This window comes from Lissotriton vulgaris, chromosome 3_1 (assembly GCF_964263255.1).
Source record: "Lissotriton vulgaris chromosome 3_1, aLisVul1.2, whole genome shotgun sequence".
In the NCBI taxonomy this organism is placed as follows: domain Eukaryota; kingdom Metazoa; phylum Chordata; class Amphibia; order Caudata; family Salamandridae; genus Lissotriton; species Lissotriton vulgaris.
The window spans coordinates 1,742,275,326-1,742,302,498 of record NC_141689.1 but is presented as its reverse complement, the minus strand read 5'-3'; the positions used below and the strand labels follow the sequence as shown (position 1 = coordinate 1,742,302,498).

At 48.7% G+C, this 27,173-nt stretch overlaps 1 long non-coding RNA gene across 1 annotated transcript in view; it reads left to right on the top strand.

Moving 5' to 3' along the window:
• Positions 1–11,526, top strand: part of LOC147728388 (uncharacterized) — a 207,086-nt gene extending 195,560 nt beyond the window's left edge. The window contains exon 4 of the long non-coding RNA XR_015309552.1: positions 11,396–11,526. This is a non-coding gene — a long non-coding RNA (uncharacterized LOC147728388). The remainder of the gene's footprint in view (positions 1–11,395) is intronic.
• The last annotated feature ends 15,647 nt before the right edge of the window (positions 11,527–27,173 follow it).

Sequence of the window (27,173 nt, the reverse complement as noted above, 5' to 3'; positions counted from 1 at the left end):
TCGCCTAGCTATCGCGTAAGCGATGCTCTGCGAGATATTAAGTAAGGGGCTTTTAAAAGTGCTCCCAAAGGCTGCAGGCGGATCGGGTACAGTGCATGTGTGCCGGGCGCGCGAACCATTTGTCAGCCTGCGTGATCACTTTTGCGGCCGCTTTGATGTTCACAGTGAGCCTCACAACCACTGAGAACATCAAACGGCTGCGAAAGTGATCACAACTCCTACCTCCCACCTCTTGCAGTCTCACTTCTTGGTACTATCCTCCCTTACATATCTTTTCATTTCTCACAGTTTCAGTTCTTTCTCCCCATCCTTTGGATTAGCACTGCCCTCTGTAACACCCAGTCTCTACACCACCTCTCACAATTGCACCAGTTTTTCCCATCCTTTACAATCTGACTTCTCACTTCCCTATACACTCAGACACCTCTCTCTCCCCATCCCTCCCAGTCTTAATTCTGAAGCAGCGTCGCTCACACTCTCACTTAACGCTCACTCAGTGTCTTTCACTTTTAATCTGATATCTTCGCATCCACCACTTTTACATCAGTTCTCCTCACTTTTTCACTTTTTCACTTCTAAACACTCAAACTGTCAGCCCTCTCCCCCCTTCTATCATAGATTCGCAAATCTCTCCTTCCCCTCAAATTGTCACTTCTCATTCTCACCCCCTTACACTCACCTCCTGATGCGTATCTCACACACTCCCTGTTCCCTCGCCCTCCCAGAATGAGCCGGCCCGTAGTAGCTATCCTTAGGTCAAGAAGGAGCTGAGAGCCAAGGAATTACCGTACTCAATGCTGTTTCCAGTATGACTGAGAGTAGTAGCAGACAGTAAGGTTTGGTTCTTTGACACACAAGAGTCGGCCCGTGACTGGCTGGAAGGATGGAGACAAGTAGGATTGCCCCGCCGTTCTCATAGGACGAACCAGAACCTACGAGGAGACAGCAAACCGAGATCACAGGCTTCGGGCAGGGATGGCTCGACATGGTCGCCTACACTGGAACACCTTAATGCAGAGGACGGAGTGGAATAATGAACTCCCTGCACAGTGCAAGATGAAACATTAAAGAGACTTTATCGGGGGGACCGGGCTTGGACACTGACCCGGGTGAGACCGGAGAGGGCAGGGGAATAGTCTGATCCGGGGGACACTTCACCCCAGCAAGCAAGTAACTGTTCATAGGATGGGTAAAGCACTCTGCTGAGTTGGGGGGGCGGGCAGTTTCGGGTCCGGTAAGCAGGGAGGAGGGAGGCATGGGGGGATTGTTTAGTTGTTAAGCGCAAACTGCAAGTTAAAACTGAACACAGTTAATCACACTAGGAAGGGGGTAGAGGGGGGGTTTAGTTTTGTTAGTTTTGGCTCAAACTTTGCACCCTATGGTACACCATGTCAGACTCACTCAATGCGGATCCACAGACGGCAACAGGTGCAAGTCACCGCAAATGGTGCGACAACCAGGCATGATCCTAAGATCACTGGATCGCTCACCGGACCCACACAACAGTCACTGACGATGTGACGCGCTCCAGGGCGGTGCCCCCCCTTCCAATACTCACATGGAATGTTAGAGGGCTAGGGGACAAAATAAAGAGGGGACTGGCCTGCAAGCGATTAAACGCCAAGGCCCCGCACTAATATTACTACAGGAGAAACACCTCATGGGGACAGCATGCTGTGCTCTTGACCGACTAGGCTACAAAATGGCGGCGCATGCCGAGTTTACGGCGGGGTCCTTATGGACAGGTATTTTAGTGAAAAACTCTTCCCCCTTCATTGTGATACAACACAAGATAGACGATCAGGGCCGCTTCGCGGCGGTCCATGGGCAATGGGAGGGTAAACTCTGGAATGTAGTGTCAGTATATATTCCTCCAGCACTCCACTCCATAACACTGCCGGCACTAGGGGAATTCCTATTGAATCTCCCAATGGGAAATACGATCATAGGGGGGACTTTAATGACATCATAGACCCCACACTAGACACTCTTCCCATCAGGGCACGCGCATCGGGCTCCGCTGCCCTCCCAAGTTTCATGGAGGCAATGGGGCTGAGAAGTGCCTGGCGCCATGTCCATCCCACGACGAAGCAATACACATATCACTCTCAGGTACACAATAGTCTGCCCCGTAAAGGTTATTTTTTGCTCCTCGGTGATGGGATGAGAGACGTGGACACCATAACGTATTGCTATCCCTCACCACTAAAGGGAAGAAACGCGCGAGCATCTATCCCATATATCCCAATTATCTCACGATACCCCAGATCAAATGAGACCTCAAAACAGCAACCAAATACTACTTTGCAGAAAACACAACGTCGGTGTCCTCCCCATCGATTCTGTGGGAGGTGTATAAAATAGTCCTGCGGGGGCGCGCGATCACAGCAGTAACAGGACATAAATAAGCACACCAGCAAGAGCTCATGGAGCTGGAGCTGGCACTCCAAGAGGCTAACATGACGCACATGACCAGTCCCACAACGGAGACTGCACATGCACTGAAACTACGCCAACAACAATACCGAGCCCACCTCGAGTCGAAAGTCAAGGACAAAATCTCTAGCACCGCACATAGGATTTACGACATCGGGGACAAGGCAGGGAAAAAGCTGGCATGGCTAGACAGAAGGAGAAGTGGTAGTAGAGACATACAACATCTGCATAATCCGGAGAGGCAGCTGCAAACACACCCAGAAGATATAGTGCACACTCTGGCGGAACATTTTCAGGAAGTATACACCCCAGAATGGGAAGTCACAGCGCAGGCGGCAATGGAGTCCCTTAATAACGTAGAGATTCCCACACTTCTGCCAGAGGCAATACAAGAACTTGAGGCGAATTTGACGGGAGAGGAAATACAATGTGCAATCCAGGCGATCCAATCGGGGAAGGCACTGGACCCCAACGGGATACCCATTGAGTCGTACAAAAGCATGTCAGAGACCCTTAGTGAGCCCCTATTGGCAATGTACTTAGACAACCTGGAAAGGACAGAACTCCCATTAGATCAACGTACCGCGACGATCGTAGCTATACCAAAACCCGGAAAACCACCGGCGGAATGCTCCACATATCGCCCCATATCCCTACTTAACGTAGAAGCAAAGATTCTAGCGAAGCTACTGGTGAAAATACTGTTGAACCACTTGCAACTGTTGATCCACCCGGATCAATCGGGACTCATGCCCCACCGGAGTACGGCCCTCAATCTTAGACGGGTGCATGGAGCGATGGCCCAAGCCCACTCCCTGTCGGAAGCGGCGGTGATCCTCTCTCTAGATGCCAAGATGGCGTTTGATCTGGTGGAATGGGAATACCCATTTGCTGTCCTGTCCCGCATGGGCTTTGGCCCCAAGTACATTTCTTGGGTCAGACTACTCTATACCAAACCAGTTGCTCAGGTAATTGCCAATGGTCACATCTCGCACACTTTCCCGCTAGCACAGGGAACTCGACAGGGTTGCCCCCTGTCCCCCTTGCTCTTTGCCTTAGTACCTTAGTACTGGAACCATTGGCAATACTTATTAGAACAACACCATTGCTGAAAGGGATAGGATGGGCGGAAGGCTGGGAGGACCGAGTGTCCCTCTATGCCGACGACATGCTTATCTACTTAATTAATCCAGAGAGCAGCATCCCGGCGCTTTTAGTTCTATGCGACACGCACGGAAAGACGTCGGGCTACACACTGAACTGAGCGAAGTCGGTGATTTATGTGCTGAAGGGTCCAGAGCCGGTGCTCACGCCGGACTGCCTCCTTGCACTTACGTCGGACTCCTTTAAGTATCTGGGTATCCATATCACTGACAGCGCCTCAGACTTCTTCGACAAAAACCTGAAGCCCCCCTTGGAACGTCTCCGAACAGACGTCAAACACTGGGCAACCCTGCCATTGACCCTCCTTGGACGCGCGGCGCTGTATAAAATGATGGCATTACCAAGACTTTTGTATGCCCTGGAAAATACACCATACCTGCGTTACTTTAAGCAAATAAGAGCGTTAGTATCCAACTTGCTGTGGAGTAATGGCCCGGCACACATCGCACATGATAAATTGACAAGAAGCTGGTACGAGGGGGCATTGCCTTACCGGATATACACTTATACTACTGGGCGTCGCAACTCAAAATTGTGAACCAGTGGATACACGTGCCAAGAAATGACCCTGCGTATAGAGCTGATTGGGTACAGCTGGGAACGGACGGAATGCTATCACCGCTGTACAATAAACAAATCTCACGAATGTTAGGACCCACAAAACACACGATCACTTTATGGCATGCAGCGCAGGCGAAGCTGGGGTGGAAGGGGAAAATCACCAAATTAACCCCTCTTTGGGATACGAAAGCCCTCGGGCAATTGAGACACAGTAAGGGATTTACACAGTGGGATAACATCGGTATTTCCACGGTGGGGGACTTATGGGGAAAAGACAATGTAATCACATTCACGCAGCTACAACAACAATATGGACTAGGCCCGAACGAAACCTATAGGTACATTCAAATTAGGCACGCGCTACTACAAGCGATACCGTTAGGCACAGAAATACCAGACTCCTCACCACTGGAAGATAGGTTACTTACTGACTACATGCAGCAAGGAGCTACCTCACTTACATACAAGAAATTGATTAACAATCTGAAAGACCCCACAGTAGAGTTACGAGACAAATGGGTGGGAGATGTAGGAGATATTGACGATTCTGAATGGAATGAAGCGCTAGCCTCCTCAAAGGAAGTTGGCATATCAGCGAAGTTCAGACTAGTACAGCTCAAAATCCTACACAGAATGTACTACCCACGGTGCATGCTGCACAAGATACATAGAGCAACTCAACCCTTCTGTCTTCGTGGCTGCGGAAAAGAGGGTACACTATACCACACACTTTAAGAATGTCCCAACATAGTAGAATTTTGGCGACAGGTCATGCGTACCATCTCACAAACATTACAAATCTCCCTCATCCCCGAACCACGCAAATGCCTATTAAACATTTGGGAGCCGAATGACCTAAATAGATATGGACTAATATGGGCCACATTAGCTATCATGGTAGCAAAAAGAGACATTGTGCAAAAATGGGGAGCCTCAGCCATACCTACGACGTCCATGTGGAGTTGGAGCATGGACTTCTTGATGTTTACGGAGAGAGCGGTATATGCGCTCAGGGCCTGCCCCCGTAAATGGAACAAAGTGTGGTCAGATTGGAATAAATACAGAGGAGAGCTGTGTGAACCTCTTCCTGAGGTCGACGATCTGAGTTCAGATGAGGAAGAGGAGAAAATATATAGTGGGCGCGGATGGACGACGCACCGCATAAAGGACTTAAGAGAATAGCTGGGAGTGTGACAGACTGGTGGCTACATCAAAAGTGCACGAGGACATTAAGCAGTGGAGGGAGGCGGGCATGGAAATGGCCGTTGGGTACAAATAACAATTTGAGCCGCAGTTTTGAGTTATGTTCAAGAAAAACAGACAACAAAAGGTTATAAAAATGATAAGACCTGCAAACGGCAAAACACGATTTAGAGGATGATGGATGGGAAGCGACCTTAATGTTGCCCGCCGGACCCCAGGGTTGCCGGCCTTACGGCTGTGTACTAATGAACAGTTTGAACGTTTAATACGTATGTGGCAGCCGGCCGGATGGGTTGTAGGCCCTGGTATGTATCTATGTCCTATGTAAATTCATTCAGTAAAGGTCTTTTAAAAAAAAAAAAGAAAAAATCCTTTAAAGCCAGACGTAATGGCATTGCCAGTGCTTGTCTATGTAGTGGTGCCCCTATCGAGCCAAACCATCTGAACCCTTTGCGGTCGATATCAAAGTAAAAATGTGCTGGGGGCTCTGGTGCACATCGATATTTGCCATTCCAAATTGACCACCAATTTCCTTATAGTCTTTTCCATCATCATTCAGATTTTCCTAAATCAGGAAAGTTCTTATTTTGTTAAAGACATAGATATGGGTATTATTCCATTTACCTTATTTTATCCCGGGCTGCTATCAAATAAAATAAAATAAAAAACTACACCTGCCTGGACATTTGGGAATCATTATCAACGTAGAAAGAGAAAGTTGAGCAATACTAAATATTCCTCTTAGGCATTCATTTTCGTGACATATGGACTTTAAATTTTTCTAATTGAAATCGAATCTATAATCAAAACAGAAAAACTCCAAAAACAAACTTCAGTTTCAGCCTTGTTTTCATTATATAACTTCTCAAGGGTTTCCTGGAACGGAAGGTGTTGGCGCTAAGAAGAAAACAGACAAGCATAGGCTGTAGGCTTTGCTTAAAACGCAGGAAATCATCAGTGAAAGAGTCAAAAACAAGATAATAGTCGTCTTTGTGTCTTTAATAAAATCAGGACTTTCCTTTTAATGTTAATTAAGAAAATCTACATTTCATAGCAAAACCAGAAGCTGTTTATTTGTAGAAAGTATTTTGACAACTGCCATAAAAGCAGGACTGCATGGTTTGAAATAAAATGTTGAAACCTAGAACTTTAGATCAGTTCAGCTAACCTAAGGAAGTTTTTTTTTTTTATTCTTTTACACATCTGACAATACATATTTTGGGATCCTACAAATATTCAGTAGTTAAGCTTTAACACCCCATCAGGGGTAGCAAGCTTTATATAAATGCAAACCTTTTCCCCCCTCTAACCCTCCACTATTTTTCTGAATCCAAATAACTGACTAACCTATCCACCACTCAAATTACTTTCATATTTCACACTACACTAATTCTCCACTAATCCTTTATGGATTCTGGAGTAGCGTGCTACTCGCAGTAAAAGGGCATTCGACTCCTCACCAGGGGTAGTAAACGCTATTATAAATGCAATTACAATACATACAACTACTTTTTGCTACTGGTAATAGAAAGGAAGCCCAGAGAGAGAGAAAACTATTTCAGAAAAATTCAGAACCTCACTTCCGAGACCCTTTTGAACAAAATAAAACCAGGGAACGTAGGTAGTTTGGTTGAAACCTTTTTACATGTGCGAACATAATCATCTGGCAAGTTTAAAAGAATGATGTAGAAGCAAGGTAATATCCCAAATGGGGGTGTATTTTAACATGGTGGGTTTTGCAAATCTTATACTGTTTAGTAATCTACAAATCAATGGCTGTTCTCCAGTTTGTTTGCTCTCTGTTTTATTGTGTTTAGCGGAAATAGCTGAACTGTAACCATGAAAGGCCAAGAGTCCATGAAAGAGTAAAACCGAAGAGACATTTTCTGAAATGGGATTAACCCTCCTATCCATGCACCAACTATGGACCAACAACTACAGCCTGGTCTACAAAGTTATTTGTAAACTTTGTGAAGTCCCAGTTCTCAGAAGTTCCAAACAAGGACTGGAGTTTCCTATTAAGAGATCAGACCACCCCAAAATTACACATTCTCCGTTGTAAGGAATCTGAAAAAATGAGACTGTAACTTGCATGTACGGTTGTGAACTAGCAATTTGGATGAAGAAAAAAATCACAGCAGCTGCAGATAGTTCTAAGTGCATTGGGAGCCAAGCATAGGTTTTTCATAGTGTAGTAAATAGAACCAGGATGCTTTTTCTCTGCAGGTTTGGAACGTCACCGTGATCAGTTTTGTGTTCAAAATAATCTCTCCCTAAAGCCACTGGATCCACTCTCCACCTGCAGAAGAGAGGCAATTGGATTTGTTTGCATCTTGAATCAAAACTCAAACAGTGACTCCTTTTATTGAGAATGTTTAATGCTTTGAGGTATAGATGCGAGATGCAGTAATTCTTCAGACATATGGAATACTAGTTGCTGCCACATTGTGAATCCATGGCAGATGCTTTGTCTGACTTGACATTCTGTGTTCAAGGAAAAAACAATTCTGTGGATTTTGTTAGCTCTGTCAGAGGTTTAGGTCAAGAAGTCCACAAATGATTTTGGGATCTTACTGTAGAAAATATAGTCTATATACAAAAGGACTGAACTTTGAATGCTCTTCATTGTGAAACCGCACACAACGAAGGATCTAACCTGGATATGTACTGTGGACTCATCAGAAGACCAAGGGGCATATGTACAAGCCCCTATAGCCACCACAACGACACCTATAGTGACGTTGTGATGGCGATAGGGGCTGCGCCATATGTACAAGGCAGCGTTAAGCCACTTAACGTGACTTAACACTGCCTTGTACATAAGGCCCCTTTTCACGCTATGGTTAACGTGAAAGGGGTGGGCAGTGGGTGTTGTGGTGGGCGTTCCAGCACAACACCCATTCATTGTGACGCTGCCCCCTATGTACAAGGGTGGCGTACATAGGAGGCAGCCCCAAAATTAAGATATTGAAAATAAATGAAGCAGCACACATGAAAGTGACAGAATGGCAATTTAGGATTGTTTATGTGCAGGAAAGGACACCTTCCTACACATAAACAATCTTCCCCTGCACGCAGGCACCCTTGCACTATGGTACAAGGATGCCTGCGTTGGCGCTAAGTTGCTAAACTAAGCACGATCGCAAGGGGAAATGCAAGGCTGCACCACATTCTGTATATATGGTGCAGCCTTGCGTTTCAGAAGTGGAGGAGAGATGCGTTAAGCCAGGAAGGCTAATGCCTTTCTCCTCCACTTCTTGTACATATCCCCCCAAGTTCCTCTACACAAGAGTTGGCTGCATCACACTCCTCAATCTGATTTGTTTGAATTAGACTCTGAAGTCTGTTTATAAGAAAGAAGATTGATTTTCTGCTCCTCGTGCCTAGATGGTCTAGCACCCACCCAGTTTCTTAGAGTCTCTGTTTAGAACAGCTAAGTCTTCAAAGGAGAATCCTTTTTTGAGGTAACAGATTATTAACATTTAAAGAGCTGGATGATGCAGAAGGCCTAGGGAAACGACACTGAAGAAGACAAATGGTCCTGGGTCTGACTGAACCATATGGAATTTGGAGAATCTCATTCCACTCTTTTTAGCTCTCTAGTTTGAACTCTGGCAGTTAAGGATTTTCTTCACTGAGCAGACTCTTTAAATTTAGGAATTAATAGCCTGAATTATAATTTGATGGACGATTCTCCATCTTTCAGGATAACTGAAAACATTACCTCTGCTATCTTGGCGGACTACCGTATGTCAAATTTGGAGATAACCACCAGCCCAGCAATCATCGCTGTACATTGAACAGTTTGTTTTATTGTACACAATCTGGTGGACGGCTACCATCCATTTTGATGGCTGTTCACCAAATGTTTTCGAAATAGTTTTTTTTAAGTGATAACCTACCAAAGCGAGTTTGTTTCTGAGAAACTAATGGCTCACCCCAACCCACCCATACATTGGGAGTTTTCACCCAGGGTACAGGGTATGGGGAGTGATTATGGTTTTTTTTCTGTCCCATGCTGCTAGATTTTTCCTGGAGGTGACAGACAGAAAGAAAAAAGAATTACCCAATCCACCCGAGATAGGGCAGGGTTGTAATGAATTGTCCTTTCTCCATTGACCCCTATTTCTTCAGACCATCGGAGGAAGTTTCCTGCACATTAGTCCAAAGTGAGTTCCATTGATGGAAAACGTAGGGTCTGCCTGTAGCTAAATGAGTCGGCAGACTGAGCGTTTGGTGGACAGGACACTCCATTGTGTGCTAGAAAGCGCTTATGAATTTGTTAATCCCCCCAAAATGGCAAACAATATCACATTTATTCAATATAATGTTAAGTACTGTAAGCAAGTTAAATAATGTCTTGTGGCTGGAGGTCACATACTGTAACAAATATAGACCAAGCAGATTTGTAGTAGCGTTTATCCATTTTTCATAACTAGATATATGGAATGTAAAATAACAATCAATCGAGTCCATACTTGTAATTTCGCATTTAGAATTGCAAGTCACTAAATGCAATGCACTCTTGGCTAAAATAGCAGGACTGGATGAAGATGTTTCCCAAGAAATTGAACCACTTGGCAGCACTGAACAAGTTTAACAATTCTAACATTTCATTTATGTTAATGTATTCCTCTTAAAAGTGCAATCTAGAATTTGAATGTCCTATTCTTAGACCAAGCACTCCAAAAGCATCCCCATCATGATCATTTATCGGAAATGAGGTGTGACCTGTTTGGTGTGATATGGAGGTCCCACTTAGACACCTACTCCCATCCAAGGCATGCCTGACTATAAAAAGTTACTAATTGCCTAAATGGCTCACCTCCTCTCTTTCCTTCAGTTAAATCACTATGCTATTTATTAGCATGCTATGTGTCTGTGATCCCAAAGGGCATAATAAAAGCTTGTCTTGGCAACAGCCTGGTGCCCAAAATGCCCCATACAACAATTCAGTCCCCCGCCAAGGGGGGTAGAGGAGTTCATTCCACAGTTTGAAAACCTATGTCTTAGGATAAGATAAAACCCCAAACATTATTATAAACCCTCCTGTGCAACTGTGTTCTAGTTGACTCTGGGTTCTCAAAGACCTCTTGTTTCTCTAAACTTGCAAGTAAGCTTTTTTCAGACAATTGTCATAATGGTGTCTGCAAGGAGTAACGATTTAGGTACTCTGGACAAACCCTGCTCTTTGCCAACATTGGGTACCACACTGGTTATATCAGTAGGCTGAGGCCTCGGGAGCGGAGTTTCCTTTAGCCAAACACCTCTAAAGCCTACTGTATGCAACAATTCATCTCTAGATGCTAGAAAACAACTGTGTGTCTAGGTGGAAAAGTCTTTACAGTAAAGAGGAGATCAGAAAGGACTTGAACTCCATTAGTATTTTGGACAAATGTAACTGTGATAGAAGCTTTTTCCACTGTCGGGTGCCCTTCATGAAACCTAATGTGTTTGCATTATGTTTTTCCAAGAGAGCATATGGATCTCCCAGATTTATGCACAAGGATGTGTTCTGTCCAGTTCTGAGTATTTGATCCATCTTTTCCCGAGACATGAAGCCAAAATACATAAATAGCACCCTAGAAAAAATTTGACCTATATTTAATTCTTAGAATCGGCTAGACTTGCTTTCCACATACCCAAGAACTAGATTTATTTACTACTCTAACTTCATTCTTGGCACATATGGGGTACGTGCTTGCCAGTGGGATTATGTAGAGGTTGACTGTTTGTAGGAGAATATTTAATTTTCCCAAATATGAATTTGAAGTCTGTTTTCACATGCTACTTAACATTATAACCGCAATAAAGGTTCAGTCGGTGAAGTCTCACTTGGTTTTATAGTCACCAATTTATTAAAATGTCTGCTGAAACTCTTCAATGGTCAAGCAACGAATTGGAGCTTTTGACATCGTTCTGGCTATTAGTGAACCCACCAGAGAGCATTCTTTGCAATGTAGTAATGTTTGTATCAACATTTATTGGAAGCAGTTGTAACATGTCCTATCTCTTTTCGTTTCATTTTTAGGTGGATTGGCCTGCATATTGACTCGCTGAAGATCTGTTCAATGGAAAGCCATAATTAATTATTCAAAGAAGTTTCATGTCAACTACCTGTTTTCAGCTCTGTGAATAAATTTAAAGTGTCTATTAACATGTTTTATTTATTTCATTCCATTCTGTGGTAACAGCATAATAACGAGCTCATTCAATTACAGGGCTTCATAAAAGCAAATTATCTTTAGGGAATGTGGTTACAATCTTAGGTTAATGCATTTCTGACAGAATTTTGATACGACTATTAGTCACTCTCTACATGCTGTTTCATGTATTATTCCTCCTCTTATGAGGTACTATTTTACATCTCAAAGCACTTTGACTTGTCAAAATAATATTCATCTCCTTAGGTGCCTTGTATAGGAAAGCGTTGTTTTTTTTGTTTTGTTTTGTTACTGAAGCAGGGTTTTTTAATGTTTCAGTCAATACTGAAAGTGCATGCCAGATATGTTGACTTTGTCAATGATTGGTATATTTTTTTAAGTTTGATACAATGAGCATTATTGAATTGAATAATAGTGCAAAATGTGTGCTGAGTCCTTGACTATATCACTGGGCAGTGTATGTAGAATTACTTGAAAATGTTATTTGCAATGCTAATGCGAGTACTGCTGTCTGGAAATTGATCATTAAGTTCCAGATCGCTGATGACCTCTTTAGTCTTTGATACTGAAACAGAATTTGCTACTTATTTTAATTTTACAAAAAGAAGCAGCACTTCGAAATTAGGTGGGCAGGCTTCCAAGTTTTAACCCTTTCGGTGCTCATGACGGAATGGTTCCGTCATGAGCACTGGTGCTCCTGTGCTCATGACGAAATCCCTCTGCTGTAAACAGCAGAGGGATTTCCATTTTTTTTTGTGCCTCGGGAGGTGGGGAAGAGCTTCCTTAACCTCCCGAGGCCCTCACAGGTTTTCAGGCTAATGACGATTGCGCGCATGGCGCGCTGTCGTCAGTAGACTGAAAACAAAACTGAAACTTGGTTTCAGTTTGTGTTTCGGTGCTCGTGGGGCTATCTTAGCCGCCCCAGCATTTGGGAGAGGTATTATTGGAAAGGGGATGATCCCCCCTTTCCAATGGTACCCTTCCCTAGTGGATACCTGCTTGGGGACCGCCCAGGGATCCACCCACTAGCCACCAGGAAGGGGCGGAGCGGCCCCTTGGGCAAGAGCCTTTGCTTCCCCTCCATTTTATTTACCCAAACAGACTTTCTGCCCCCTTCCCCGGGGGACAGAAAGCACCCTAGAAGCCAGGGATTTTTTTTTACACGCCAGGGGTGGGGGCTGCCCTGAATGGCATGCCAAAGCCCCCACCCTACCCCCTCAAAGTAATAATAAGACTTCCTATAGCCACTGATCTGCCCCCCGGGGGGGTAAAGAAAGCCCACTAGGCCCCATTCATTTTTCTTTTATATAAACGTTGGAGTGGGGGCTGCCCAGAATGGCCATGCAAATACCCCCACCCAAAATAACAAAATCCTACAGCCTCTCTGCCCACCGGGGGCAGATTAGGGTAGTAGCCCCTAATATGCTCCTCCGGGGTTGGCAGAAAGAACCCTAGATCCCAGGGATTTTTTTTTACACGCCAGGGATGGGGGCTGCACAGAATGGGCATGCCAAAGCCCCCACCTAACCCACCCAAAGTAAGAATAGGACTTTCTGCCCTCCCCAGGAGGCAGGTGGCGGCAATAGCCCCTGATCTGCCCACGGGGGGGGGGGGGGGGCAGAAAACCCACTAGGCCCCAGGGATATTTTTTATATATACGTAGGGGTGGGGGGGCGCCCAGAATGGGCATTCAAATACCCCCACCCAAAAGAAAAATGCTACAGTCTTTCTGCCTGTCCTGGAAGGCAGATGGGGCAATAGCCCCTTATCTTCCCCACCCCCCGGGCGGGGGTAGAAAGCCCACTAGGCACCAGGGATTTTTATTTTTCGAACGTTAGGGGCGGGGCAGGCCAGGGTGGGCATCCCAATGTCCCCACCCACCCAAACAAAATAGCCAGTCTTTCTGCCCCAATTGGGGGCATATAGGGTCAATAGCCCCCGATATTCATCCTCCCCAGGGTGGCAGAAAGCCCACTAGGCACAGACTTTTTTGCGGAATATGCCTACTTCTGGATTTTGGGTCCTAGCGCAGCTAGCACCCTAATAAACCTTTCAAACCCACACAGTTCTGAAAACTAGACACCCAGGGGATTCCAGCGAGGTATGGCTTGCGTGGATCCCCCAACGTTTTCTTACCCAGAATCCCCTGCAAACCTCAAATTTAGCTGAAAAAAATCACTTCTTCCACACATTTTTGCGTGGGAAAGTTGTGGCATCACCGGGCTGACACAAATTTCCTACCACCCAGCGTTCCTCCACGTCTCCCGATAAAAATGGTGCCTCACTCGTGTGGGAGGCCCAAGTACCTGCGACGGGCAAGGGCCCAAAACCTATTGAGGCGATATTAAAATTGCCTATCACAAAACAGCCTGGTTTTGCAAGGGGGGGGGGTCACCAGGGTTTTGGCCCATGCTCGGCGGCCAGCTACGGAAACCTACCAAACCCACACATGTCTGAAAACTAGACACCCAGGGGATTCCAGGGAGGTATGGCTTGTGTGGATCCTCCAAAGTTTTCTTACCCAGAATCCCTGCAATCCTCAAATTTAGCTGGAAAAATCACTTTTTCCACACATTTTTGTGTGGGAAATTTGTGGCATCACCAGGCTGACAAAGCATTTAGAAATCGAATCGTTTTACAGCGAAAATGCCTTTACCAGTCTTCACTAACACAACTGAGATACAGTAAGACCTGGAGTGCCGATTTTCCTGATGTGAAGAACAGATGCAGTGAATGGCAGCAGCAACTCTGGAAGGTCTACACACAAACTGGGTACAATAGCAAATAGCAGCAGTACAACTTCTTCACACATGCAAAAATGGGTCATGGCATAATCTTAGTGCATTCATTTCTCACCTAGAGTAGATACATTGTGTATTGCTACTGCAAGCTCCCTTCAGATACCCAGAACACTAATAAGCAGGCAGCCGCAAAGCTAGCAACCTTCACAGTTTGCTCTTTCTATGCAGTTGGGTGTTTTGGTGTAATGTGTGTATGTCTGTGGCATACCGTAATTGTGTGTGTGTGGGATAGTGTTCATATATTAATATAGTTGTGTGTGGATTCAGCATTACATGCTAAGGTGTATATGATGGTGTGTGTGTTATGGTGTATAATAGTTCATACAAGTTTCTGGAATGGTGTTATGTGCATGTCAAATGAGATTTTGTTGGTGTGAGAGATGGTGATGATGATTTTGTGTATGCGTGCTATAGAAATCGTGTGAGCAATGGTTGGCGAGATAGTATGCTGTAACCATTCAGTACCTAGAAAACTAACCAGTGTGGCATGGGTACATTGAAAAACAAGGCTCCTGTGCCATTAATGCTTTTTAAGAGCATGCAACAGGGGAGACCACACTATGTCCTACGGTAGTTAGAAAAAGGTGGGCATCTTTGAATGGCAGTCTTAGGTATGCTAAGAGTAGAGGTACGTATTGATTTGGCTCTAGGAGATTTGCTCAGTAGTTGCCGTTGGCAAACATCCTTTGCCGTCACAATAGCCGCCATTACCCTGTGTTCCAGTTAGCTGCTACACTTCTCCTGTACCAGACTTACTCCCTTTAGGCTGTGGCGCCTTTACTAAGAGTACGAGACACAGGGTAGCAACATCTCTGAGCATGCCATGTCCCCTTCGCCCGAAGAGTGATTGAGAAGTACAGCAATAGCGTCATCCTATGTGAGTTGACTGGTGTGTAGGTTCAATGACCACGCGTGGCATGGTCATAGGTTTTCTTTTGTTGTTGCTATAAAATGTAAATATATTCTGGGCCTCCCATGTTTTATTGGAGTTGTTAGTTAGTCCTTCTGAACAAATCATCTATTACAGTGCTACCTTTAAATCCTTTCTTGGGGGGCTTGGCCAAGATGGCGGCGTGGTAGGGCGCATTGCTCTCAGCTCCTGCCCGCCGCCTGCCCAAATCAGTGCAAATATGTCCCTACGGGGCCTGAAATAGCCCGAGGCGACCCTGTGACATCTCCCCGACTGCACCCTGCTCGAGTCTGTTCCGAGGCTCGGGCGAAGGAAGTGTCCGCGGGTGACTGGCTTAGACCGCGATGTGACGGACCCGGCCTCCCTGTGATGGAGTGAAGCAGCGACCTCAACAACGCGGTGGCCCGGAGATCCGTCCACTGAGGCCAGCTGTCCTTATACCAGCCGCACTGAGAGCCCGGATGACCCGCGGGCCTTACAGCGCTGCAATTAACCTGTGACCGACCCCCGGAAGGTGCTTACTCCGGCTACGAGAACTCGGCCCAACCTGCTTCCAGGGCTGCCGGCGGGCGCTCGGCCCCCCGGGGGATGAGTTGGACATCTTCAGCCTTAGCCAGACGATCCTCGAGATCCGAGACTGTCCTTCGCTGTGCCCGGCTTTGGGAGCTGCTCACAAACTGAGGGAGCCCGACGGCACAATAGACCGCGAAGATCCCCGGCCTAAATTTTGGGTGCGCCCATTGAGCGAGCAGAGGAACGCGAGGGTGGTCTGGACGCGTCCCTAGCTTCCCAGACGAGGCTCTTTCCTGTGGCGCTGCGTGGATTGCCCCGACCACCAGGCCTGCACTGTGAGACTCTCCCCAGCACGGTGGGCAACATCGGGCCGACTCCCTGAGACCACCTGTTGATCGCGGCCCACATGGAGCTGGGCTTGGAAGCTGTGGATTGTACTCCTGGCAGACTCCCGGTAAGAGCGCACCCCCAGCAGTGACGCTGAAGAAGGGCCCCCTTGGAATTAGTGAAGGCTACCTCTTTATGTTGGCGACCAATGGGCACGTGGCGCACAGATTCCACGCACTTTGAGAGGGCCTGGGGACGCGGAGTCTGCCTGGACCGCGGAGACCTGTGACTCCCCTGCCTAGGGGCTTGGCCTGCTGACGGGTCCTCCGGCCCCCGCCTCCTATTACCGCACCTCGGCCACACTTCCCATCGGTGACCACATACAGCGCAGGAGCACAGAGGGGTCAGCGAGCTTGGTGGTGCTGTTCTGCCCCCATTCTGAGACGCCTAACTTGCAGTGGACACGGAGGGCCCAGGCTGGATTGCAGTAGGAAGACGCAGCTCGCGCAGTGCACCTAGTGCCCCATCCGCACTGCTTGGCCGGTACTTCTCTGGCTCAGCCATAGCCCTCCTGACTTCCCGACGCCACTCGATAACACGTCTGGAGGTGACGGAAGAGCATGACCACGTCCAGTACCAAAAAGGTGAAACCCTTGAAGGACATCTTCAGTCGTTCGCAATCCATCCCCAACATGGCTGCTGCGGCCACCGAGACCTCAAAACACTCTACGACCTCCGGTGACGAACCCATTACAAAGCCTTTCTGGAGTCGCTGTTCCGTACCCTCAGGGTGGATATGCAAACGGTGAAAACTGAATTTGTAGCAGAGATCAAGTAGATACGCAGAGAGGTGGATGATGTCGGGGACCGGGTGGCCACCCTAGAGGAGAAGAGCGACGCTGCTGTGACCGAGCTTACCATGCTTCAGCAGGAGGTAATCGGGCTCCAAGAGCAACACGTGGACGTCCAAAGACATCTGTAAAATAGGTCCCACAGGCACAACATCCAGATCCATGGTGTAAAGACTTCCGAGGACACTAGAGATCTATTTACATTTGCCAAGGGCCTCTTTCGTCATATTCTAGGCGACTCCCACAAAGCTGAAATCATCCTGGACAGAGGACACAGAGTTGGGCCACCCGTGCTCCCAATGCCCCTCCAGCAGAAATCCTAGTGTGTTTTCAGGATTTCAGGACCAAGGAAGCCATTCTCACTAAAGCGAGATCTCTTCACCCCATCTCCTTCCAGGGACACTCCCTGGTGCTATTACAGAACTTAGCCCTGATCACGATTCAACGTCACCTGCAGTTTCGCCCTGTGAGTGAGCATCCCCGACAGCAAGGGATACCATACTCCTGGAGTCACCCCTTTTGACTCCTCTTTCGCTACAATGGCAAACTCCACCAGCTTCGCTCACTTACAGACTCTTGCCGACTGCTGGGCCTCGCTGTACCGAGCGATGACGACCGTAGCACCGAGTCGGGCCCGAGATATCCCCGTCTAGGTGGCAGCGGCAGGGCGGACAGAGGCGTCCCCGGAAACCGCACAAATAGCCAGGAGTCAGCAAGCAACCCTTACTGTTGTATCAGAGACCCTTACTGGAGAGGGCTCCAGCACCAAGAGAATGTCTTGGGGTCTCTGGACCTTCTGAATGCTTCCTCGCTGGGCCTGGGCAAGGCGGCGTGTGGGGTGGTAACCCTCCTCTTGGTCACACTATGGACCCCAGTTTGTTGAGTGACTGGGCATCTCGGGATGACGGACTATTTTTTCTGACCTTAACTGTTCGAACTGTTTTCGTTTTGGTGTTTTATTTTTGGAGTGTTTTTTGGGGATGGGTCCCCTCGTCCACCCCCTCCCCTCGTGTTGTGCGGACCGCTTGACAGCAGGCCAAGATCTTTTTCATCCAGTTCTTCACCCCTTGGCAAGTACTACAGCTTATGACATGGCTTGCGCTTAACACTCCATGTACGTGGCCTGAATAACCCAATTAAGCGCAGAGATGTCCTTCACTACTTGGAACACTCCAAAGCTGACATTTGCCTCCTACAAGAGATGCATCTTATCCCCAGAGATCACCATAGGATGAAATTCTGCGCTTTTCCCACGCAGATATTTTCCTCTAACCCTACTAAGTCAGCGGGGTTGTCATCCTCGTTTCCCGCTCTTTTCAGTGTAGAGTGCTCCAGAAAGTGGCCGAGATTAGGGGTCGATTACTCGCATATCAGTTTCTCGTGGCTGGGGTGTCCTTCATAGCAGGATCTGTATGCGCCCCCAATGAGGGACAAGACCAATTCCTTCACGACGCACTTACTGAGGCACCAGCTAATACGGAACGGCGCCTGCTACTGGGTGGTGACCTGAACTTGGTATTTGACAACCTTAACGACCGTTCGTGACAGCGAATAAGCCAGGCTGGTGCTCTTCCCCAACAGGGCTGGCCCGTCTCCGGGACCTGGGGCTTATCGACCTCTGGCGCCACTTCCACCCCCACAGTCTGGCCTATACCTTTTATTCAGGGGCTCATAAAACATACGCTAGACTAGACTATCTCCTTAGTTCCAACTCACTACAAGCGCTTGCAACTGACACCGAAATCCTCACAGCGTCCTTATCAGATCACTCCCCAGTCATTGCTTCCTTTCAGTTCCCGCCCACACAGCAACCACCGAGACACTGGCGCTTGCGCGATACATTACTTCACCAGGCCTCCACAGTTGACAAAATTAAGACCGCCATCACAAATTACTCGCCCTCAATGCCAACCCAGACACCTCTTTAGCGACACAATGTACAGCTCTCAAGGCAGTCTTACGGGGGGAATTTATAGCCATCTCTACAGCCAGCAATCTAGAACGTAGTCAAAAAAGGGCCGAGCTGGGGGCGTGGCTAGCAGCCGACCATGGCGGCAGCATAAGGGACAGGCTCCGCGGTTAAGGCGGCCTCTTCGACTATCCGGCTCGTAATCCGTCACAATTTTCAAGCCCTGCAGGAGGGAACCAGAGCCCAGGACCGGGCGGTGCAAGTGGCGGAAAGCGGCGTTCAAATCCGATGCCTGGAGACCGAGCTCCGTCGGAGCTGCGGACTGGCCTACTCAGACTATCTGAGCCGGGACCTTCCCTGATCAACTAGCCCGACAGGAAGTGAAGCCGTTCCGGGGGACCTGCACCGGAAGTGCCCGCACGTAATGCATGGCGGCCGGGACCCAGTAATCACGCAGACAGACTGGGCACTGCCTACAATCTGAGGTGGAGTGGCGACATCTGCACACCACGGCCGCCACCTCCGGACCCGTATACTGCATGTCTGGCGGCCACACGCCGAGGAGAGCTCAAGATTGTAAAGGACAGCCGCCATTTTCTGAACGGTGAAAGACAGTGCGCACCAATAGACCGCTAGCATAACTCGCCCTGCGGAGCGCCCTACCTGTGCCCGGTTGGTGAACAAGAATGCACCCTGCTAACTGCACCCGGTTCGTAAGAACGATACGATCCTCCGGGGCCTGGGGGGGGTCAGCTCATTGGTGCCGGTGGACAGCAGGGAAGCTCCCTAATCGCGCTCACACGTGAGCGAGAACGCCAACACTCCACGAACGTTGCGGATGAGACTCTCCGAACAAGCTGGAGTGGAGAGGCCCGAAAGTCACGAGAGGTATGGCGGGGAAAGGACCGAAGAGAGGCACCACGCAGACCCGCATAGAACGCTATGCCTACGACAAGCCAGCTACCTCCCCCACGACAGGGAAAGAGACGGGGGGCAAGACTGCAGATGCCCCGGGAGGAAAGAAGGCAACACTGGACGACGTGATGCAGGCACTGGCTCAGCTACAGACGACAGTGGGCTCGATCTCAACGGATGTAACGTTGCTCAGAGCCGACCTCCACAAAATGTCGGAGAAAGTCAACGCCATGGAAGTGGTTACAAAATCCCTCGTGGAGGACGTCTCAGAACTCCAGCAGGAAATCTGGAAGTTGGCAAAGGACAACAAGGTACTGCGTGAGAAACTCGATGAGCAAGAAGGGCGTTCTAGGCGGAACAACATCCGCATTATTGGGGTACCGGAGTCAGAAGGCACGAGAGCCATAATAATAATAATAATAATACCAGTATTTATAAAGCGCGAACAGCTGCCTCAACTAGGAGGCGTCCCGGCGCTATGAGGGCTTAACAAGAAAGCTATCTGGGAGTCTGCAGCCTAGAGAGGCACCAAGAACAGCCACGACTTAAGCTGTCTCCTAAAACTTGTTTCTGATTGGGCCTTTCGCAGCTCAGGAGGCAGGGAATTCCAGAGGCGGGTCACGTTGGCTGAAAAAGTCCGGCCGCCCAGTCTAGCCCTTTTGGCTCGTGGCACACTCAGTAGCACCTGATCACCTGATCCACATACAAGCCATGGACTTGTATGTGGAGAGCCTAATCACGAATGAACTTAAGCCAAAAGGATTGTCCACTTTCTTCTCCGTGGAGAGGGCCCACCGTGTACCAGGAGGTCAACCGAAACCAGGGGCGTCCCCGCGGCCTATAGTTGCTCGACTTTTCAATTTCCGAGACCGGGATGCCATCTTGCAGGCAGCCAAGACGTCCCCTCCAATCAGACTTCAAAACTCCACTGTGGCCTTCTTCCCCGATTACACAGCGGACGTCGCACGCAGGCGAAGAACCTTTTTCGAGGTGAAGAAAGAACTAAGAACACGAGAAATCCCATATTACATGCTCTTCCCCGCAAGGCTCAGGGTGGTAGCAGAAAATAAAACATGGTTCTTTGACACCCCTGATGCCGTGCAAGACTGGCTGGAGGGTTGGAGGCCGGGCCCTTACCCTCGGCGGACCAACCGACCCCCCCAAGGGCCGTAATGTAGGAAGACATCCGGATTCCCAGGCATCGCGGGGGGGCCCGGAGAGCAGCTCGCCATTAAGAGACGAAGGTGGACAAGAGGAGAACGAAGAACTATGATCTCCGGGCTTTCGTAATCTACTAGACTTATTGTGCTGCCCACACGCCACCCGCCATTGGACACTGGGTGATGGACCTCTGGGGGTGAGACTGAGAGACCGCTGGCTGCGGAGAGTCCCTCACCCCAACGCGCAAGTACATTGTTTGGGGGTTGGGACATGCACTCTGCTCAGTTGGGGGGCGGGCAGTTTTGAGTCCGTATAGCAGGGGGGCAGGGAGGGGGGTGGGTAGGGGGAAAGGGATGGTTAAAGTTCGGGACCACTTGGTCCTACAAGTTATGGTTTTGACACACACACATGCTGATTGGTATGACACTGCCTTTGGACAACACCACATGTCATTGGGGAGGCCCGATGGCAGGGGGTACGATAGCGTCGCACCTGCCTCTTGCATGCCCTCACACAACACCTCACTCACAGCGAGAAGGCCTTGCGGCCTATCAAGATTCCTCCGTAGGACAAGAGGGAGATTGCATCCTATGGGTTCTTTCGGGCCCCAACACCAGCGATTCCTACGGCCAGGGTGAATAGTCACACTCCGCCAGCCCCACTGCATATTATGTCCTGGAACGTTAGGGGCCTGAGCGACAAGATCAAAAGGGGCCTGGTGCTACAAGGAATTAAGAGACAGGAACCCGCCCTTGTTCTTTTGCAGGAAACACACTTGGCGGGGGCGGCCACATGGGCTCTGGATAGGAGAGGATACCACATGATAGTACACGTGGAATTTACCTCAGGGTCACAGGGCACAGGCATATTGCTGCGAAAGTCCTCCCAATACATAGTTAAATCCACGAAAATAGACGACCAGGGCCGCTTCGCAGCGGTACATGGCCAGTGGGAGGGTAGACTACTGAACGTGGTCTCCGTTTACATCCCACCGGCGCTGCAAGCCGTGGCACTGCCAGACCTCGGCAAGTTCCTGTTAGAACTGCCTGAAGAAGAATTACTTATTGGCGGAGATTTTAACACAACGCTCACAAACACCCTTGATCGATTCCCCACACGAACACACACAGATGGCCCTAGCAAACTCCAGAATTTTCTAGAAGCGCAGGGATTGGTGGATGTGTGGCGTCTGCTACACCCGAAACAGCAACAGTACACCTACCACTCAGCAACCCACAATAGCCTTTCAAGGATAGACTACTTTTTCACATTAGGAAACGGCCTCCTTAACATCGACGAAGCAAAGATACAGCCGAGGGGCATTTCGGACCACTCGCTGGTCACTCTGACCATGTCTAGTACAGGCACCAAACGTAGGAGGATCTATCCGATTTTTCCAGGGTATCTCAACATCCCAAAAATAATAAAGACCTGAAGAAAGCGACCCGACTATATTTTGAAGAGAATCAGTCCTCGGTAGCCTCCCCCTCAATATTGTGGGAAGCCTATAAAACGGTGTTCAGGGGACAGGCTATTGCGGCGATAACAAATCACAAGAGGGCACAAAAGAGGGAAGCTTTGGAGCTGGAATTGGGCCTTGAGAGGGCCAACACCGCCCATATGGCTGACCCATCAGAAGACACTTCACGCCCTACAGATACACCAACACCGCCTCAACGACCATTTGAGGCGTGTGACCATGGCGGACATCGCCGCGACTAAACACAGAGTCTATGACTTTGGGGACAAAGCCAGTAAACTCCTTGCGTGGCTGGACAAGAAACAGGGGGGAGGCAGGAACATACTGCAAATCACTGACGCATATGGCATTGCACACACCCAGCCTGAGGAAATAGTAGATGCATTGGCCGACCACTTTAGTGAAGTATACACCCTGACAGTAATAGTGACGAAGGATGAAGCCCGAGCCACCCTTGACTATGTGCCTCTGCCGGCGCTGACAGAGGAGGCGGCGAAGGACCTCGACGCTCCCTTAACAACTGATGAAATTCAGTTGGCAATTAACTCCCTCCACTCGGGTAAGGCTCTGGGCCCCAACGGGCTACCCATTGAGTGGTTTAAAACCATGTCGGAATCCCTGAGTGAACTCCTACTTCAGATGTATGAGGAGAGTAGAGAAAAAGGTACGTTGCCCCCAGATCAACGGATGGCAACTATAGTCGCCATCCCAAAACCGGGTAAACCGCCTAGCGACTGTAAGTCCTATAGACCTATTTCGCTCCTGAACCCAGAGGCCAAAATAATAGCGAAGGTGCTGGCGAACAGGCTTATGCCGTGCTTAGGTCAGCTGATCCACCCGGACCAGTCCGGCTTTATGCCGCATAGAAGCACGGCCTTAAATCTTCGTAGAGTGCACGGAGTTTTGGCGCGAATCTCACTGTCGAAGGAACCAGCAGCGATATTGTCATTGGACGCCAAAATGGCGTTTGACATGGTGGAATGGAGCTATCTCTTCGCGGTGCTCACTCGCATGGGCTTTGGGCCCGTCTTTATTTCGTGGATCAGGTTACTATACAAAGACCCCGTGGCCAGGGTAGTGGCGAATGGACACACGTCACGAGACATACGTCTAGGACGAGGAACTCGACAGGGGTGCCCACTCTCGCCCCTCCTATTTGCATTGGTCCTAGAACCGCTGGCGGTCACTATACGAAGTACGCAGCTCCTTAGGGGGATTAGATGGGATCAACAGTGGGAAGACAGAGTGTCCTTATATGCGGACGATATGTTGATATACCTCACAGACTTAGAGAATAGCCTTCCAAACCTCCTTGCTATCTGCAACTCACACGGGCGAGTGTCAGGCTACAAACTGGTCTAAATCGATACTCTTTGAGCTCAGAGGGCCACTCCCGCCCCTGCCAGACTCCTGTCTGCTGGAGGGGGCTTCCTCTTCCTTTAAATACCTAGGAATACATATCACTCGAGACGACACTGAGTTTTCAGCACTCAATCTGCAACCCCCTCTAATTCGACTACGTAATGATGTGCAACACTGGAAGGAACTTCCATTAACACTACTGGGCAGAGCAGCACTATTTAAAATGATGGCGCTACCGAGCTTCCTATACGTACTTGAAAATGCCCCAAAATTAGTACCCGCCAGTTTCCTCCAGAGGGTAACAGCACTAATATCGAGTTTGCTCTGGGGAAACCGACCAGCCCGAATATCTTACACGAAACTTAACAGGAGCTGGTATGATGGCGGAATTGCACTGCCTAATATGCAGTTGTATTACAGGGCGGCCCAACTCAAGATCCTCAACCAGTGAGTACACGCCCCACAGGACGACCCAGCATTCAAGTCAGACAGGGCACAACTAGGTACAAACAGTTTGCTAGCACCTCTATACCACCGGGGCACAGCGGCGAAACTTATAGGACCCACCAAACATACCGTACAGCTATGGTACAAGGCGCAAGCGAAGCTACACTGGGATGGGACCATCACGAAGCTCACACCACTGTGGGACACCAAGGCATTGGGACACCTACGGCGCACTAAGGGCTTCACCCAGTGGGATAACATTGGGATATCGACTGTGGGGGACATGTGGACTAGAGAGGGTGTGATCCCGTTTGCGTCCCTTCAGGACCAGTATGAACTGGGAGATAACGAACTGTATAGGTATATACAAATCAGACATGCCCTCCAGGCGGCGATCCCACCGAATAAGACACCATCAGAGTCCTCCCCGCTAGAAGACCGTCTGCTCACGGACTTCATGCAGGAAGGCGCAATCTCCTTAACATATCGTAAATTGATTAATAACTTACCCGACCCACTGGAGAGGTTGAAGGACAAATGGGTGGCCGAAGTCGGCGACTTCGATGACTCCGATTGGAACGCTGCCATTGCATCTCCGCATGAGGCTGGCATCTCGTCCAAGATCCGCCTGGTACAACTAAAAATCCTACACAGGGTATACTATACGAGAACTACATTACACAAATTGCAGAGAGCAGACCATCCTTATTGTCTCAGGGGCTGCGGGGAAGAGGACACGTTCATACACACACTCTGGAGCTGCCCACGTATTGTCGGCTACTGGCAACGGGTACTCCGCACTATCGCTCAAACACTTAACACCTCACTCACACTGGACCCGCGTGTGTGCCTATTGAATATATGGGGACCTACAGATCTCACATTTTATGAGCGGCTATGGACTACGATAGGCCTCATGACGGCCAAACGGGACATTGCACAGAGGTGGGGGGCAGCGGAACTCCCCACTTTGGGGCAATGGAGCAGAAACATGGATATGCTTATGTTAACGGAAAGGGCAGTATACAAACTGAGAGATAATCCACGCAAATGGAATGGGGTTTGGCAACCGTGGAACACATACAGAGGGGATATTTGTGAGCCATTGCCGGAGGAGGATCTTGATGGCTCTGAGGATGAGGAGGACACTGAATAGGAGTCAAGAACAACGGAAGGCAGCACACGTGAGGGGAACGGGGCTGGTTACAATGCAGCGGAATTTAATGAAGGGGGGGTGTGCGGGCGGGATGTAACTTAGGGAGAATTGCAGACCTGATCTCTCGCAGGGCAGCGTCGATACCAGATAGCAAACCATGCATAAATTGTGGTCATACTGACTTACGTGTGAAGTTTACTAGTTATACAAAAAACACAAAATGCAAATTATATTTCGTTGTATATTTTATCCGTTCCATGTAAATAAGTATCCTGAGTAATCAATAATGCCTCAACAATCGGAGAAGGCCAAAAACATCTGCTCCTGGATCATCAGTACAACATACTGCAATCCGGCCTCAGGGTTGTAGGCGCAATTATGTAATATGATTGAAAATTTCTATATGACTTTGCAATAAAAAAAAATAAAAAAAAGGGCCGAGCTCCCTCCGCGAGTTGCGGAACTGGAGCAGATGCACCGGCGCAGCCAGGGCCTGGCGCCAATTGTGTGTAGAGCGGAAACAACTCGCAGCACTAGACCAGGACAGGGCCGAATATGCGGCTCTCTGCCTCCGCCACTCCCACTACACTTGGGCGACAAGTGTGGCCGCCTCTTAGCTCACAAATTGCGTGAAGCAAGGCAGAGACAGGGCGTACAGACCATCCTCTCATCTGGGAGCGAACTTACCACGATGATGCGGCAATCGCAGAAGCCTTCCGAGACTTCTATGCAGAGCTTTACTCGAGCAACCCCCTAGACGCTCACCATAGCGCCGATTACTTAGCGGCAGCGCATGTGCCCGCTCTTAATCAAGCGCAAGCTGACCACCTAGGCAGGGACATAGGAACGGAAGAAGTTATTGCAGCGTTCTCCCGCCTTAAGTTACCAGATGGCTATTCAGCTGCCTTTTATAAAACCTTTTGCACCCAAGTAGCCCCTCTGTTGCGGCACCTATTTAACACTTTTGCACAAACTGGAGCCATCCCAGAGGAGATGTTGAAGGCATCAATTGTAGTTATCCTGAAACCCGGATAAGATAAAGCATATTGCAGCGCATATAGATCGATCTCCCTCCTGAATATGGACATTAAACTCTACATTAGCATACTCGCCACCTGTCTGGTGCCATATATGTCCCAATTGGTAGAACCGGACCAGGCAGGCTTTATTCCGCAACGCAAATGAGCGAATACACTAAGAGTCTTACATCTGATTGAGAAAGCTTCTCGTACACAAGGGGAGTACATGCTGCTGACCATTGACGCTGAGAAGGCCTTCGATAGGGTACACTGGCCCTACTTGGAGCTTGCAGAGATTCGGCTTCGGTGAGAAACTGCGCACGCGAATTCTCAACTGCTACCGCTTAACCAAAGCAACAGTTCGGGTGAATGGTCAGACGTCCTCCTGCTTCCCCGTAGGCAGAAGCACTAGGCAGGGGTGCCCTCTCTCTCCCCCTCCTATTCGCGCTCTATATGGAGCCGCTAGCACTATGGGTTCGACGTCACCTTACTACGGGGATCAAATTTGGAGATGTGCACACCATCAGCCTGTATGCAGATGACATCCTGCTCTCCCTCTCTAGCCCGGTCTCTGCGCTGCATGCCCTTTTTATTGAACTACACTGCTTCGCACAAGCCTCCGGATTTAAGTATAATATGGACAAATCAACTGCTCTTAACATCTCTCTCCCCGCCCACGTTGGCTCACTTGCAAGAAGAACACACTATACAATGGTCAACTTCCTCGATCCCATATCTGGGAATACAATTAGGTTCTACCATACAAGCCACAATTGACACCAACTATTCCAGAC